This window comes from Sorex araneus, chromosome 2, assembly GCF_027595985.1.
Source record: "Sorex araneus isolate mSorAra2 chromosome 2, mSorAra2.pri, whole genome shotgun sequence".
In the NCBI taxonomy this organism is placed as follows: Eukaryota; Metazoa; Chordata; class Mammalia; order Eulipotyphla; family Soricidae; genus Sorex; species Sorex araneus.
In genome coordinates this window covers 362,422,654-362,436,516 of record NC_073303.1, presented here as the reverse complement: position 1 = coordinate 362,436,516, position 13,863 = coordinate 362,422,654, and positions in this window count along the sequence as shown.

Genomic DNA, 13,863 nt, shown 5'->3' with positions numbered 1-13,863 from the left:
ACACAAGCATAGCTCCAGGTGATCCCTAAGTAGAGACAGGAGAAGGGCCAGGTATGCCCCCTCAAAAAGTCAGTTTCGTTATATGCTCATGATAATACATCATGATAATAAAAAATCACACTCACCTGAACCATGAGAGTTAATAAGTGGCAACCCTCAGAAATAATAAGATGGGTCAAAATCTGGGTGGTACCTTGACTCCAGAAAAACACCACTCAAAAGTCCTTCCTTAGTATACCATGAATATTCCAGCTCTCATTAATTTTCCCTGTTCCTGTTGCTAGAGTAAAAGTGGGTTTATTCCTGAGCTCATGGATATTTGAGAATTGTATGAAAGATTCACAATGGAGACGTTACTGGTGCCCGCTTGAGCAAATCGATGAACAACGGGATGACAGTGCTACAGTATGAAAGATTATAAAAGAAAATTCGGATGCTTAAGAAATTAAAGTTTAATTATACAGCTTACGTAGATTGGTCCAAGTCTCTCCCTAATGTCCAGGCCTCTCCTTTCAGGACATCGCTGGCCCTGTCCCTCAATGCCTCATCCAGATTTTGATACCCTGATCCTGTACCTCACCGCCTGCTTGCCTCCAGGGTACAATGGCCTGGTCTGGTTCCTTTGCCCTTCTCTAGCCAGTGCATTCTTTGCTGGTCTGAAATCTGCATCTGGGTCCCATAACCTGTGTCGCCTTTCTGGGCGTTGATGCTCTATGACCTGTCACTGTATCCCAGCCACTCCTGTCCCCTGGGTTTTCCTTAGTCTCTAGCCATGCCCGCTTGAGCACGGGAACCTCTGCTGTCCTGCAGAAGTTCTGTCTGGGCAGAGGTGGTGGGCACTGCCAGGTGAGGGGCTGCCTTTTATCTCCTGCTGTCTCACCCTCCAGCCATCCCATGGGCATCCTTGACTGGATAGTGTTTGGGCAGGCAAGATCTGAGAACGGAAACAATGCATTCACTGGGCTCTCCACCCTGCCACTCCCGCCGTCACACTTGGTCTATATAATCTGAAATGTTGTGGCGACCAGGAATCCTCTCTCTGGAGCATTCCCACACTCTGATGAGTCAGAGTACCGTTTCTGTCGAGTGCTTGTTTCATGCCCGCATTTTGATACTTGTGTATACAATTCTCTCATAAACCTTTATCTGTTTTATTTCCCTGACTCGCTCTTGACTTCTGCCCTGTATGGGTCAGACAGACAGACCTAATTGGCTTTGGCCCTGGCTGTGCACTGCCTACTACAAAACCAACTCAAATGTTTATCTATTAATACTGATCCCTATGAGATTGTGTGTGGATAGAGATAGATTATGTGTGCATATGCATACCTTTCATATATATGTATATATATTTCATAACATGCCTTTAATACACATAAGTACTAACAAATACTGATGTTAATCCACAGGCAAATAATTTTACTTTAATATTCAACATTGAAAAACATTTATAAAATTCTAATACATTCTCTCTGGATAGTTTTCGTTTTTGAGAATGCCATTGCATTAATCACCTCCAATTAAATGTAAGGCGAAAGCTCTTCAACTGCATAATTAAATGGACTTTTAATGTCAAAATCCTGCTTTACAGAATGAGATGGTTTCCCTTCCAAAAAAAGTTTACACAGAAGGTGTAAGAGGGAGATTTTAATTTAAGAATGCATCTATGTGCTCCTTAAAAACTACGATCCTGGAGGGCTACTAATCACTTTTGGCACTCAGCAGCTTCTTATAGAAATGCATCTAGACTGTGAACTGAGCCACAACCCCACTCCGCCCCGGGAGGGGAAAGGTTTTTCTCTGGACTGTTTCTTTTGGCGGGGGTGGGGGGAATGGTGGTGGCAGTGGTGGCGGAGGCACCCACGTGGCGACCACCATCTTCTAGAATGCACTACCCAGGGGTATGAGTTTGCAGTGATGTGGCATGAAGGAGATCTTAGGATGGGGGTGTTACCGGCACACTCTCCGCCCAGACGAGATCCGGAGCAGCCACACACAAAACTGTGAACTGAGCTAAAAATATCAAAAATCCAAAACTGTGCGGCCACAACAGCAGCCACACAAGCTCATATATTCTTCATTCTCAGCAATGGAAAACAAATTATCAAATGATACCTTTTCAGCAGGTTTGACCGTTGGGGAAAAATTCTAAATAATAGTAGTTTTCTGTTGAAATACTGAATGTATTCAAAGTATAGAGAGAATAAAGTGAAGATCATTAGCCACAGAGGTAGGGGGGTGGGAGGTATACTGGGGTTCTTGGTGGTGGAACATGTGCACTGGTGAAGGGATCTGATCATTGAGTGACTGAGACTTAAACCTGAAAGCTTTGTAACTTTTTTCACAGTGATTCAATAAAAAGTAAATAAATAAATATTTTTTTAAAAAAGAATGTATCTATACAATTGAATACTAACAGTCACTAGAAAAAATGAAGTCATAAAATTTGCTTCTACACAGATGGACATGGAGTGTCATACTGAATGAAATGCATCAGAGGGAGACAGACATAGAATGATTGCACTCATCTACAAGATAATATAAAACATGAGACTAATACCCAAGGAGAGTAGAAATAGAGGCCAGGAGGACTGGCCCATGGTTGGAACCTTGTCACGAGTGAGAAGGAGGGAAGTTTGGACAGAAAAGGACCACTGTGATGAAAATAGTTGGAAAGGAGCACTGGCCAAGAATTGACTGCTGAAAGGAGGTAAAGCATTACGCATGATAACCTTTCAATAACAGTATTGCAATCCACAGAGCCTAAAAGGGAACTGAGAGAGACAGACAGAGACAGAGACAGAGAGACAGAGACAGAGGAGAGAGGAAAAGTACCATAGAGGCGGCTGGGTGGGTGTGGTGAGAGGACAACTGGGGACATTGGTGGTGGAAAATGTGCACTGGTGGGTGTTGGAACACTGCATGACTGAAACCCAATCATGTGAACAACTTTGTGACTGTGTATCACAATGATTCGCTTTTTTAAATAATCAATAAAGAAAAAGTAAATTAAAAATTAAAAAGCATATTCCAAGATCACAGGTTAATCAGAAGATGAGCTCAAAATCTAATTATAAATACGCCTTTGTCAGAAAAATGTCAGAATGAGAGTGCTTTTCCTCTCTGAAACAGTTACACTTTGGTTGTGAGAGAGAGATTTAAAATTTTAAAACAAACAAAAGAACATATTCTAGCACTGGGTGTTATAACTGGAGAATAAATGCTGGGAATAAGCTCAAACCCAGACAGCAGCACTGGCAATGAGGCTCAGTAGCTGGCCCACGTCTGGCAGGGTGTGCCTAGCTTCTATCCTCAGTACTGGGTGGGGGGGGGGAGAACCCTTTGGACCAGTTTGTTAACTCTTGTAACTGTCAAAGTAGACAGTGCCCTCTTGTGGGGGAAAATTTTTTTAACAATATTAACACTGACCTGTTTCCTTACACAATGTGGTTTAATTATCTCTGAAAAGGGGGGCGGCTGGAGAAACACCAGCATGATTATACTTACCTACATTAACCCTGGGTCCCACGTGTGAGGTACCGTACTGAACAAGCACTCCTTAAGATCCTTCCGAGTGAAGCAGGTACTATTAGCTCAATTTATAAACGGGAACAGACTCACAAATACATCTCGGAAGAGAGCTGCAGAGATGCCTCCTCAACCCTCACCAGGCTGACTTCATCCAGAGAACCGTAGAGGATGGGGGAGTTATTTTTTCCACCTGCCCAAATTCCAACACCCGATCGCCACCATACTCATGCCTATCTTCACGGCCTCAGGGCGAGCCTCTCATGCATGAGAATGAATCCGCTGAAAACTCAGGTATTCAGGGTTTGTAACTGAAACCTCCAGGTTCACATGGAGTTGGGAAGGGCACCCTTTCCCCATCACCCTGCACTTCAGGCTGCTTGGCGGATACGCCCACAGACTGCCTCTGGCACCATATAAGCTCAATAATGGCCATGATCCAGAGGCTTACAAAGAGAGCAACATGCTGGGGAGATGCCTCCAGACTCCAAAATCACCATCCAGTTAAAAATTTAACTCCAGTTCTATCGAGCACCCTATTTATCACTTGTATCACTTGTCTTCCAGTTGATCTTCGATTTGCTCGAGACTGTAACGTCTCCATTTGTCGCTGTCACATGCTAGTGTAGCCCAATGATATCTGCACGCTCCAGGGACAGGAAGTGCCTAAAACCGTTCATTCAGGGTTCTGACGAAGAAGGCTGACCATCTCGTTGGTGGGCGGCCACGTGGTCTTCTGACGTCCCGTGGAATCCAGTCGGTAACAGCTCTAGTCCAGCAGTCATCTCTGAATCGCATTACATGCATTACATGTCCGGCCCATCTGATATTTGATGTCTTGGCAAACGAGACAGCATCCCTGATTCTTGACCATCAATGGAGGCCAGAACTCTGGATTCCTTCTCTCACTTGAGTGAGGTGTGATACTCCTAGCATAGCTCTTTCGATTCCTCTTTGGGATACCCTAATAGCGTTCTCATTCTGTTTGCATAGGGCCCAGGTCTCTGAAGCGTACGTTAGTGCAGGAAGAAAGGTGGAATCGAAAAGATGTGCCCGGAGCCAGAGATCCTTCATCCTCATAACCACTTCTTCGACGCTCTTGAATGCATTCCACGCTGCTCTCTTCCTCCTGCGCAGTTCTGCCGCCAAGTCGTTCCTCATGTTGAGTTCTCGACCTAGGCACACATAGCTGCTGCATTCGGAGATGTTCGTTCCATTGAGAGCAAATGGAGCTTCAGGGACCAGTTCGTTTTTCATGAGCATCATCTTGTTGAGGTTCAGCTGCAATCTGACCTTTCCACACTCATGGTCGAAGTCGGCCAGCATTTGTGCCGCTTGGCTAATGTTTGGCGTTATGAGAACGATATCATCAGCGACGGGGAGGTGGTGTAGTTGCCGACCGTCTATCTTCACTCCCATTCCTTCCCATTCCAGTCGTCGCATGATGTTCTTGAGGGTGGCACTGAAGAGTTTCGGTGAAATGGTATCACCCTGCCAAACCCCTCTCTTTACGTCAATGATCACCTCCCTGTAGAATGGTGAGATCCTGATGGTGAATCCGTAATACAGCTCATGGAGGATCTTGATGTACTGAGTTTGAACGCCCTTTTTGGCTAGGGCTTTGATGACCGCTTCAGTCTCAACAGAATCAAAGGCCTCCTTTAAGCTGATGAACGTTAGACAGAGCAGCATCTTGAACTCTAGCGAAACTTCAATGAGTTTGGTCACTGTGTGGATATGGTTGATCATGCTGAATCCTTTTCGGAACCTGGCTTGCTCACATGGTTGTCTTTCATCTAGTGCTCTGCCTATTCTATTCAGGATGACACGAGTGAACAACTTGTAGATGACAGCAGGCAAATTGGGCGATACTGGTGATGTCATGGATGTCTCCCTTCTTGTACAACAGAACAGTCCTGCTGGTTTTCCACTGGGATGGAACCTTCCATTCAGACAGGTAGCATGTGAAGTGTCGAGCCAGTGTATTGATGAGTACTGGCGACAGATTCTTCAGGTGTTTGGGTCTGACCTTGTCCAGACTGGGTGCTGTACTCGTCTTTACCAACAAAATGGCGTGTCGGATTTCGGAAGGGAGGAAATTGGGAATGATATATCCATCCTGTGGATATGAGATAAACACCTCACTGGCCGACCACCGCTACATCCACTACCTAGCCAACACCATACACCATATATATATACATATATATGTGTGTGTGTGTATATATATATATATATATATATCTCAACCTGTAACATGTTAGTGATCTCTTGTACAGGGGCTTAATGGCTCCAAGGTGAAATACAATTTTCACACACTTTCCTCTAAGGAAACCTTTTTGGTCATTTTTAGTGAAGTATTTGTAACAATGGGCTGGAGCGATAGCAGTGGGTAGGGCATTTGTCTTGCACGCGGCCAACCTGGTTTTGACTCTTCCACCCCTCTCGGAGAGCCCAGCAAGCTACCAAGAGTATCCCACCCATACGGCAGAGCTTGGCAAGCTAACCGTGGCATATCTGATATGCCCAAAACAGTAATAAGTGTCACAACGGAGACGTTACTGGTGCCCACTTGAGCAAATCAATGAACGGGATGACAGTGATAGTGATTCATAACAATACAAAATAAATTATTTAAAATTTGCCTTTGAGGCAGGCTTGGGTGGTGGTAGGAAAATTCGTAGTAACAGTGGTGGGAAGTTGTAACGATGGTAGGATTAGTGTTTAAATATTGAATGTAGTAAATTATTGTGAACAACTTTATAAAAATAATTTTTAAAAAAACAGAAATAAACCTTCAACCTGCACAAGGTAGCCCAGCTAATGAGGGTGGGAGGGGGCAGTGTTACTTAAATGTTAAACTTGCCTAAGAAATCTGGCCCAGAAACTCAAACACATACACAGAGAACAAGAACTACAAAAATTTAGGAATCTTTTGCAACACTCTGCTCGCTTTTAAGACTATTGACTGCTTTAACATATAACAAAATTAATGTTTTCAGATAATTTTCTTTCCCTAAAGTCTCTAAATATATGAAGACAAAAAATTTAAAGGGGTGCTGAATAGTTTTTCTGAGATTTTCATGTTCCTTCTTGCCTTTGTGAAGCCAACTTAGGCCTTCATTTCCTGCCATCACAGCCTCGGAAACTTCTTCCAAGAAAGAATGCATATATTCATTTTGTGCCTTATTATCTTGTCCAAACCCAGGTAAAATGGTGTGCATCTATAGCATCTACTCCTACAACCAAATAAAGAGGCCTCTAAATATCACTTGAGGTCCCACTCACCCCCAAGGCCCCACAAAGGATAAAATACAACGAAGGAAGCTAAATCAGAGAACAAATGGAGTGGCAAGAATGGTTTAGCATTCATATGGGTGAGGGAAAGAGGCGTTTGTATACAACTTAAAACTTTTAGGCGATGGTAGCACTTTACATCTCCTTTGAGATGGGACTCCCTGTAAATACTGAGTGATTTTTATAGAGAATGGAGAAATGTGGAGACTTGCAGGTACAGAGAGCCTTATATCTTATTCCTAGTGCCTCTGCCATTCAATTTATACCAATAGTAGCACTGTAGCACTGTCGTACTGTTGTTCATCGATTTGCTCGAGCGTGCACCAGTAATGTCTCCATTATGAGACTTGTTACTATTTTTGGCATATCGAATACTCCACGGGTAGCTTGCCAGGCTCTGTTGAGAGGCACAGAGGCTCTCAAAGAGGGACAGAGCCCTGGTCGGCCACAAGCAAGGCAAACACCCTACCCACTGTGCTAACACTCCAGTCCATACCAATAGTAGTAGCTGATATTTACTGAGGTAGCTCATGTATCAGACATATGTTCTCATTTATCCACAAAAGAAAGTTGCAACGTTATTAGAATACATGTAAGGAGAAACAAGAATCTGGCAAAACAGCTTGCTCACAATGAGTTTATAAAATTCATAAAACACATCTGCCTGATACAAAAGCACAGATTTCTCCAGCTCAAAGTGCAACTTTCAGTCAACAAATTCAGTATCGACCTTCCTACCACTTGTCTTTGTGCTCTTTGTCTAGAATAAATACCCTTCCTCCACATTTTTTTCATGGAAAACATTCATTTCTCTAGAGCAACTTGAGTATTCATCCTCCTCCCGAGTGAAATCATACCTGAGTTTTGCACTCCACTAAACGACTCCATCTTCTGTGCCTTTGTAGCAGTTGGTCCATCTTCATTCCTCCAAAACAAAACTCACCTGTGTGGTCGTATCTATTTACAGATTCCAATATTTAATTCTTAATGAAAGTTGTCACCTCAAACCCCTCTTCTCCATCCTTTCACACACACATAGCAGTCCCAGGAGGCAAATAAATGTTACTTAATGGAGCAATTAGTTGTGAATCAAATGTAGTGCTCCATCATGTGTAAATACTTTAGACACCTGGTGCTATATTGGAAAGTAAAGAGAGGTGATGAATGCATTAACTAGATGGGGCACAGGAAGGAGGAAGGATTTTTTACAACGTGTATACACATCAAATTGTCACAATGTACATATAAAATATTTTTTGTCAACTATACCTCTATAAATTTAGAAAAATAGCTACAGGAACAATTAAAAAGGTAAGTGATGGATATTAAATAGGCTTATTTAATTTTTGTGTTGATTTTGTAAAAATGTATGTCTACACTATCTGTCAATTCATTTTTAGTTGTATATTCTAGTTTTGCTATAAATAGGGCTCTAAGTCATTAAGTAATTTGTAAAATGCAGGTACCTATGTAAAGAAAAATTAAAGCAGAGCACATGCAGAAAAATGAGGTAGTAACTTTGTCCAACAAGCTTTTGCCCATTTAATTGAGAAATTAATATTGTCTGAAGGAAAACTAAAGCATTATTTTTGTTGGTATTATATTGGGAAAAATGAAATGTGCATAAGGGATTCTTTTGAAAGGCAAAATTAAGAGCAATATGAGGAAGACATGGAAAAGCAAACCATGGCTTAATTGAAGCAAGAATATACCATGAAAGAAAAGTCACAGGACCTCCATTTCCAGAAAGATCCATATAAAAGCAAAGAGACTGGCTTGAGGAAAAGTAACAGCAGGAATGCACTCTACTCGTTCTAACAGAACCGCTAATATAGTACAGAATGTTTCATATAATCCCAGCTTGTCATTCAGAAACATTTTCTTTTATAACACTACTAGATCCTGAGGTTTTCAAGCCGTCAACCCCAGGTTTATCATCATGCCTATTTTCTAATGCCCTGACAGTTATGCCCAGTTCTTGGCGTAGACAAGCTGCTGTATGTTGCAAAACAGGGAGAGAAGCACCAGGAAAATAATGATGGATTTTTTGGTTCTCTCCCACCAAAACCTTCCTAGCACCTGGTCAGTTTCTGAGCTGGTTCTCCATTCCCTCAGCTCCAAACCCACCCAGATGGGGCTCTCCGGCTGCTTGCTGGCAACTGCTCTATCAGCAAGCAAGGCATGTACAGACACCGGGTCACAACCTAAATCCGTCATAGCCACCAATGTGTGGTGCTCTTGGTGACCTCACAGACCTGGCCCAGGTTGGTAACCACTTTAACTCAACCCTCCCAACACAACCACCTCCTGTGCCCGTATTCTACCCATATGGGTGCTCCTTCGAGACTTAGCATGGCACAAAAGCCACACCAGCCTCAAGCCTTGGCCACTCCCATTATGCAAATTTCACCCTTGGGAGACCTTGGGGCACACAGGGTGCCAGAAGACACCCTCTCCCCGCCCCCCCACTAAGAAACAATGGTGTACAGAAGTGTCTTCTGAACTATCTTTAATGATGGAATGCTTAATGACCTAATGTCATCTTAGTATCAGCAATATGTAATGGTTCCTTCTTAATGGGTCGGACTTTTGTGGGTGATCCTAACAAGAATAGTAAGTATTTTGTTGAAATATTGAAGGCAATCAAAATGGTAGCCATCTCTCTAGACTGAACTAAGCTATATCCCCACGCCGGCTGAGAAAAAATATCCTTCTTTCTCGGGAAGAAACGTGGCGTGGTGTCAAACATAGTGTGATGTCCATTAAGCAAACAGACCTGGTGGCGTGGGAATGGGAAATAAGGGGAAAAATTAGGTACATGGACCAGCGGGACGCTGGTGGTATCTCGAGCCGGAGCTGATATCAGCGCAAGACCTTCGGTTCCAGAAACTGCTTGCAGACACTCTACTAGACTATCAACTAAGCCAGAGCCCCACGCCGGCTGATGACGGGAAATAACCATCCTCTTCGGTTTTTTTCCCTTTGTCAGACAGCGTGGCGATTACTAAACAGGCGTGAACTCGGTGGCGCGTGGCAAGGGGGAAAAAGAAAAGTTATGTAACAAACAGCAGGACTTAATATCTCTATATTCTTAGTAATGGAGAACTATCAAATGCTTCATTGGCAATAGGACCGTCTTTTTCTTTTTGGGGGGAAACCCCAGCAACGGTAGTGAGTTGTGTGTTGAAACATGGAATGTAATCGAGATAAGCGTAAATGAAGTGAAACTTATCACGTACAAGGGTGGGGACTAGGGAGGTGGGAGGGGGCGGCAGATATACTGGGGCGGTTGGTGATGGAAGATGGGCACTGGTGAAGGGAAGGGTGTTTGAATATTGTATAACTGACATAATCCTGAGAACTTTGTAACCCTCCACTTGGTGATTCAATAAAAAAAAAAAAGAAAAAAGCAGAAAAGTGAGAAAATAATCATTTCAAACATCACAGGAGAAATGTCTAACAATATAATCTGTTAATAAACAATGTGTTCAGAGTTAGGCAAAGTTTGGGCAATCAGGGACCAGATTCATCAGCCCAAACCCAGATTCGATCCCTGTACCCGTAAGGTCCCCCAATACTGTCAGGAGGGATCCTGGAATGCAGAGCCAATAGTAACATTGCTGGGTGTGGCCCAAAACTAAAACAAAAAACAAATAAAAAGCCCATGAAGTTTGATCAAAGGATAGGGACTATTAACTCAATGTAGTAAACATTCAATACATACATGGAATAAAATATGCAGTACTCCAAAGTTAAAGAAGCTTCAGATGCTTAGAAATTACAAATTTTATTGGCATTTAGTTTCTCTTATCTTTTTATGCTACTTATGTCTTTTGGCAAATTCACTTCTTCACAGCATTTCCACCAGAGAGGTTTTCAGGCATATTAAAAAAGCAGAATACAAGAAATAAAATTAAAATTCTAATCTTTGAGTGAAAAGAATGAATCTTGTCAGGATTGAGCTTCAGAAGTATTTTGATATAACTGTACTACATAGATTTAACAAGACAATATTCTAAACATAAATTCTAAATACCCCTCAAAACCACATTTGTATTTTTTAACATAATAGCAAAACCAGATGCTTATAAACTAACCAAACCCAAGAAAACACAGTTTCCAATCTGGTCAAAATGAACTGTGAGAAGCTGGAGGTATAATGGGTAAGGCACAGCTGACCCGGAATCAGTTCCCAGCAGCATTTGGTCCCTGGCCAAATGCCAAGGAGAGATCCCTACACCGAGAGCCCAGAGTAAGCCCTGAGCACAGCCAGGTTTCCCCAAAACCCCCACCACAAAAAGGAAAAAACTGTCACAGGGAGAAATAAAGAAAATCCCATTGACTTTTGAATAATTACATATTCATCACTTGACACCTAATAAATTTCAGAATTGGAAATTATTACTTTTCCTCATATTTAATTTAAAAAGCCAATTTCATTCTCAACGTTTTCAATATATCTTTTTAAAAGCTGATGAAATTTTATTTCAAATAAAATTTTTTTAAAAATCTGTGCTCATTATCTGCTTTTTTAAACTCAGCTGTTTCAAAACTCAAACTGAAAAAATTACAAAATAAAAATATTAATTATATCAATTCTTTAGAATGTTTTGATTCTATTGCTTAGATTTTTTCCTCAGTAGATTATGCATTAACTATCCACTTTTACAACAAGATCAGTATTAATCTTTTTGCTTAAATTCCCTTTTTATGTAAAAGACAAAACTTTCCAATTTTACACAAAAGGAAAGAAATACTCCTTTTGAAAAATTTTTTGGTGTGAGGGCCACATCTGGAGTGTCAGGGGATAATCCTGGAGGTACTTCAGGGTACCATATACAGGCCAGGGACTGAACCGGACAGCAGCACACAAGGAAAGTACCTAACTTCCTTGTATTCTCTCTCCAGCCCCAAAATCACACCTGTGAATTTGCTGGAGTGGGCACCAGTAATGTCTCCATTGTGAGACTTGTTAGCCTTTTTGGCATATAGAATACGCCACAGGTAGCAAGAAAATCAAGTTACTTGATATATTATTTAGAAATTTTCTGATAAGTTTTCTTAGTATTGGAGAAATGTTCAAAAGCACTAAGCCAAGTCGTGTTTTTCAGTCATCACAGCCCACTGAAGAGATTTTCTATACGTAAGTACTGTGTCTGATTAACATGAGAGGGTCACTAGAAGTTTACTGTCAATTGTTTTCATTTTCTTTTCTTTAGAATTTGTCTAAGAGTGGATTTTGTTAGCCTGGAGTATGACTGACCCAGATTCACCTGCTTCTGCTTTAAAATATTTGCATTTTTGGTAGCTAGTCATATTTTAATCATGTAACAGTCAGTCTTATCATGCAAAGTACTTGCTATGTAGCAAACAGAATATCAAAACCAGGAATACTTCCACAAGAATAACTAAACAAAATTATTGGCAAGTGCTTTTTAAACTGGATAGAGGTGCTGGAGTGATAGCACAGCAGGTAGGGCATTTGCCTTGCATGCAGCCGACCCGGGTTTGATTCCCAGAATCCCTTATGGTCCCCTGAGCACTGCCAGAAGTAATTCCTGAGTGCAGAGCCAGGAGTAGCCCCTGTAAATCGCCAAGTGTGACCCAAAGAAAAGCAAAAAAATAAAAATAAAAAAATAAAATAAAGTGGGGAGAAAGATCTGATGCCTCTCAGTCAAGAAAAATTACAAAGCACATTGTACTCTGTAGCCATGACAGTCCAATATATAAGTTTATTAATACAAATATTTTATATATATATAATGCATTAAATTGGGAAAATAACAAACTTGACCCAATGTACTTAAAAATTTCCATTTTACATTAATGCTATAAGAAAAGATGCTATCACTTGGGCAACACATAAATTTGTGATATTTGTATACATACAGATATTCTCTTATTTCATTAGGTTTTTAAAAACTTACCTCATGAAACACATTATATAACTTGATTTTCTGGTTGACAAAAGGCATCCTGTTAGAAATCTACTTAATTGCAACAACAGCTTTAAAATAGTTGCCTTCTACTTTTCTATATTCATTTTTAGTTATTAAATTTCATAAAGCAATTAATCACTGATCTCATACTTTACCAACTATGAACTAATCCCCAAACTAACATCTGGGGAATTTATACAATATCAAACAATTCAATTTTCAAATATTTCCCAAGTGTTTACACACTGTCAAGTATTATCAAAACTAACCTTCACAAACAAGGGCTGGAGAGACAGAAGAGTTACTGGCACTTGCAGTACATCCCACCAGACTCTGAAATCTGGCGCTGCATATGGTCCACTGAGCATGGGGAGGCGTTATTTCTGAGGACAGAGCCAGGGATAGCCCCTGAAGACCACAGGGTGTGGTCCAAAATACAAACCAAACAAACACAAGAATCGAAGTATTAACAAGTGCTCCCTTGGATTTCAAAAAACAGAAAACCCTGCTTTTGAGCCTTATTATAAAGTACTGTCGTTTGCAAATACAATGTACTTTAAATATCTGATTTACGAAAACTTAAAAGTAACATACAGCTAATAACCTTATTTTTTTTCTTTTGGGGTCACATCCAGTGATGCTCAGGGGTTACTCCTGGCTCCGCACTCAGGAACTGCTCCTGGCAGTGCTGAGGGAACCACCTGGGATGCTGAGGATTGAACCCGATCTGCTGCGTGTGAGGAAAATGCCCTACCCACTGGACTGCCGTCCCACCCACTGTATTATTGCTCCAGCCCTTAACCATTTATTTTTCAACATAACTTTGATATTTCCTTTAAGCTCCTTAAATGTAGATAATAAAAAGCACTGAAACTTCAAAATTAAGGGAATATGCATAGTGCTGTAGGCAGGCCAAGATGCGTTATCCTTGAAATGATCAAGTTCGTGAAACCAGGAAAGGTAGTACAGGTCCTAGCCAGGTGCTACTTGGGGGACAAAGCAGCCATCATAAATATCACTGAGGATGGCACTGCAGACCACCTCCCCGCCGAGACTGGTGACTGGGACTGACCACTGTCCCCCAAGTGAAGAGAAAACT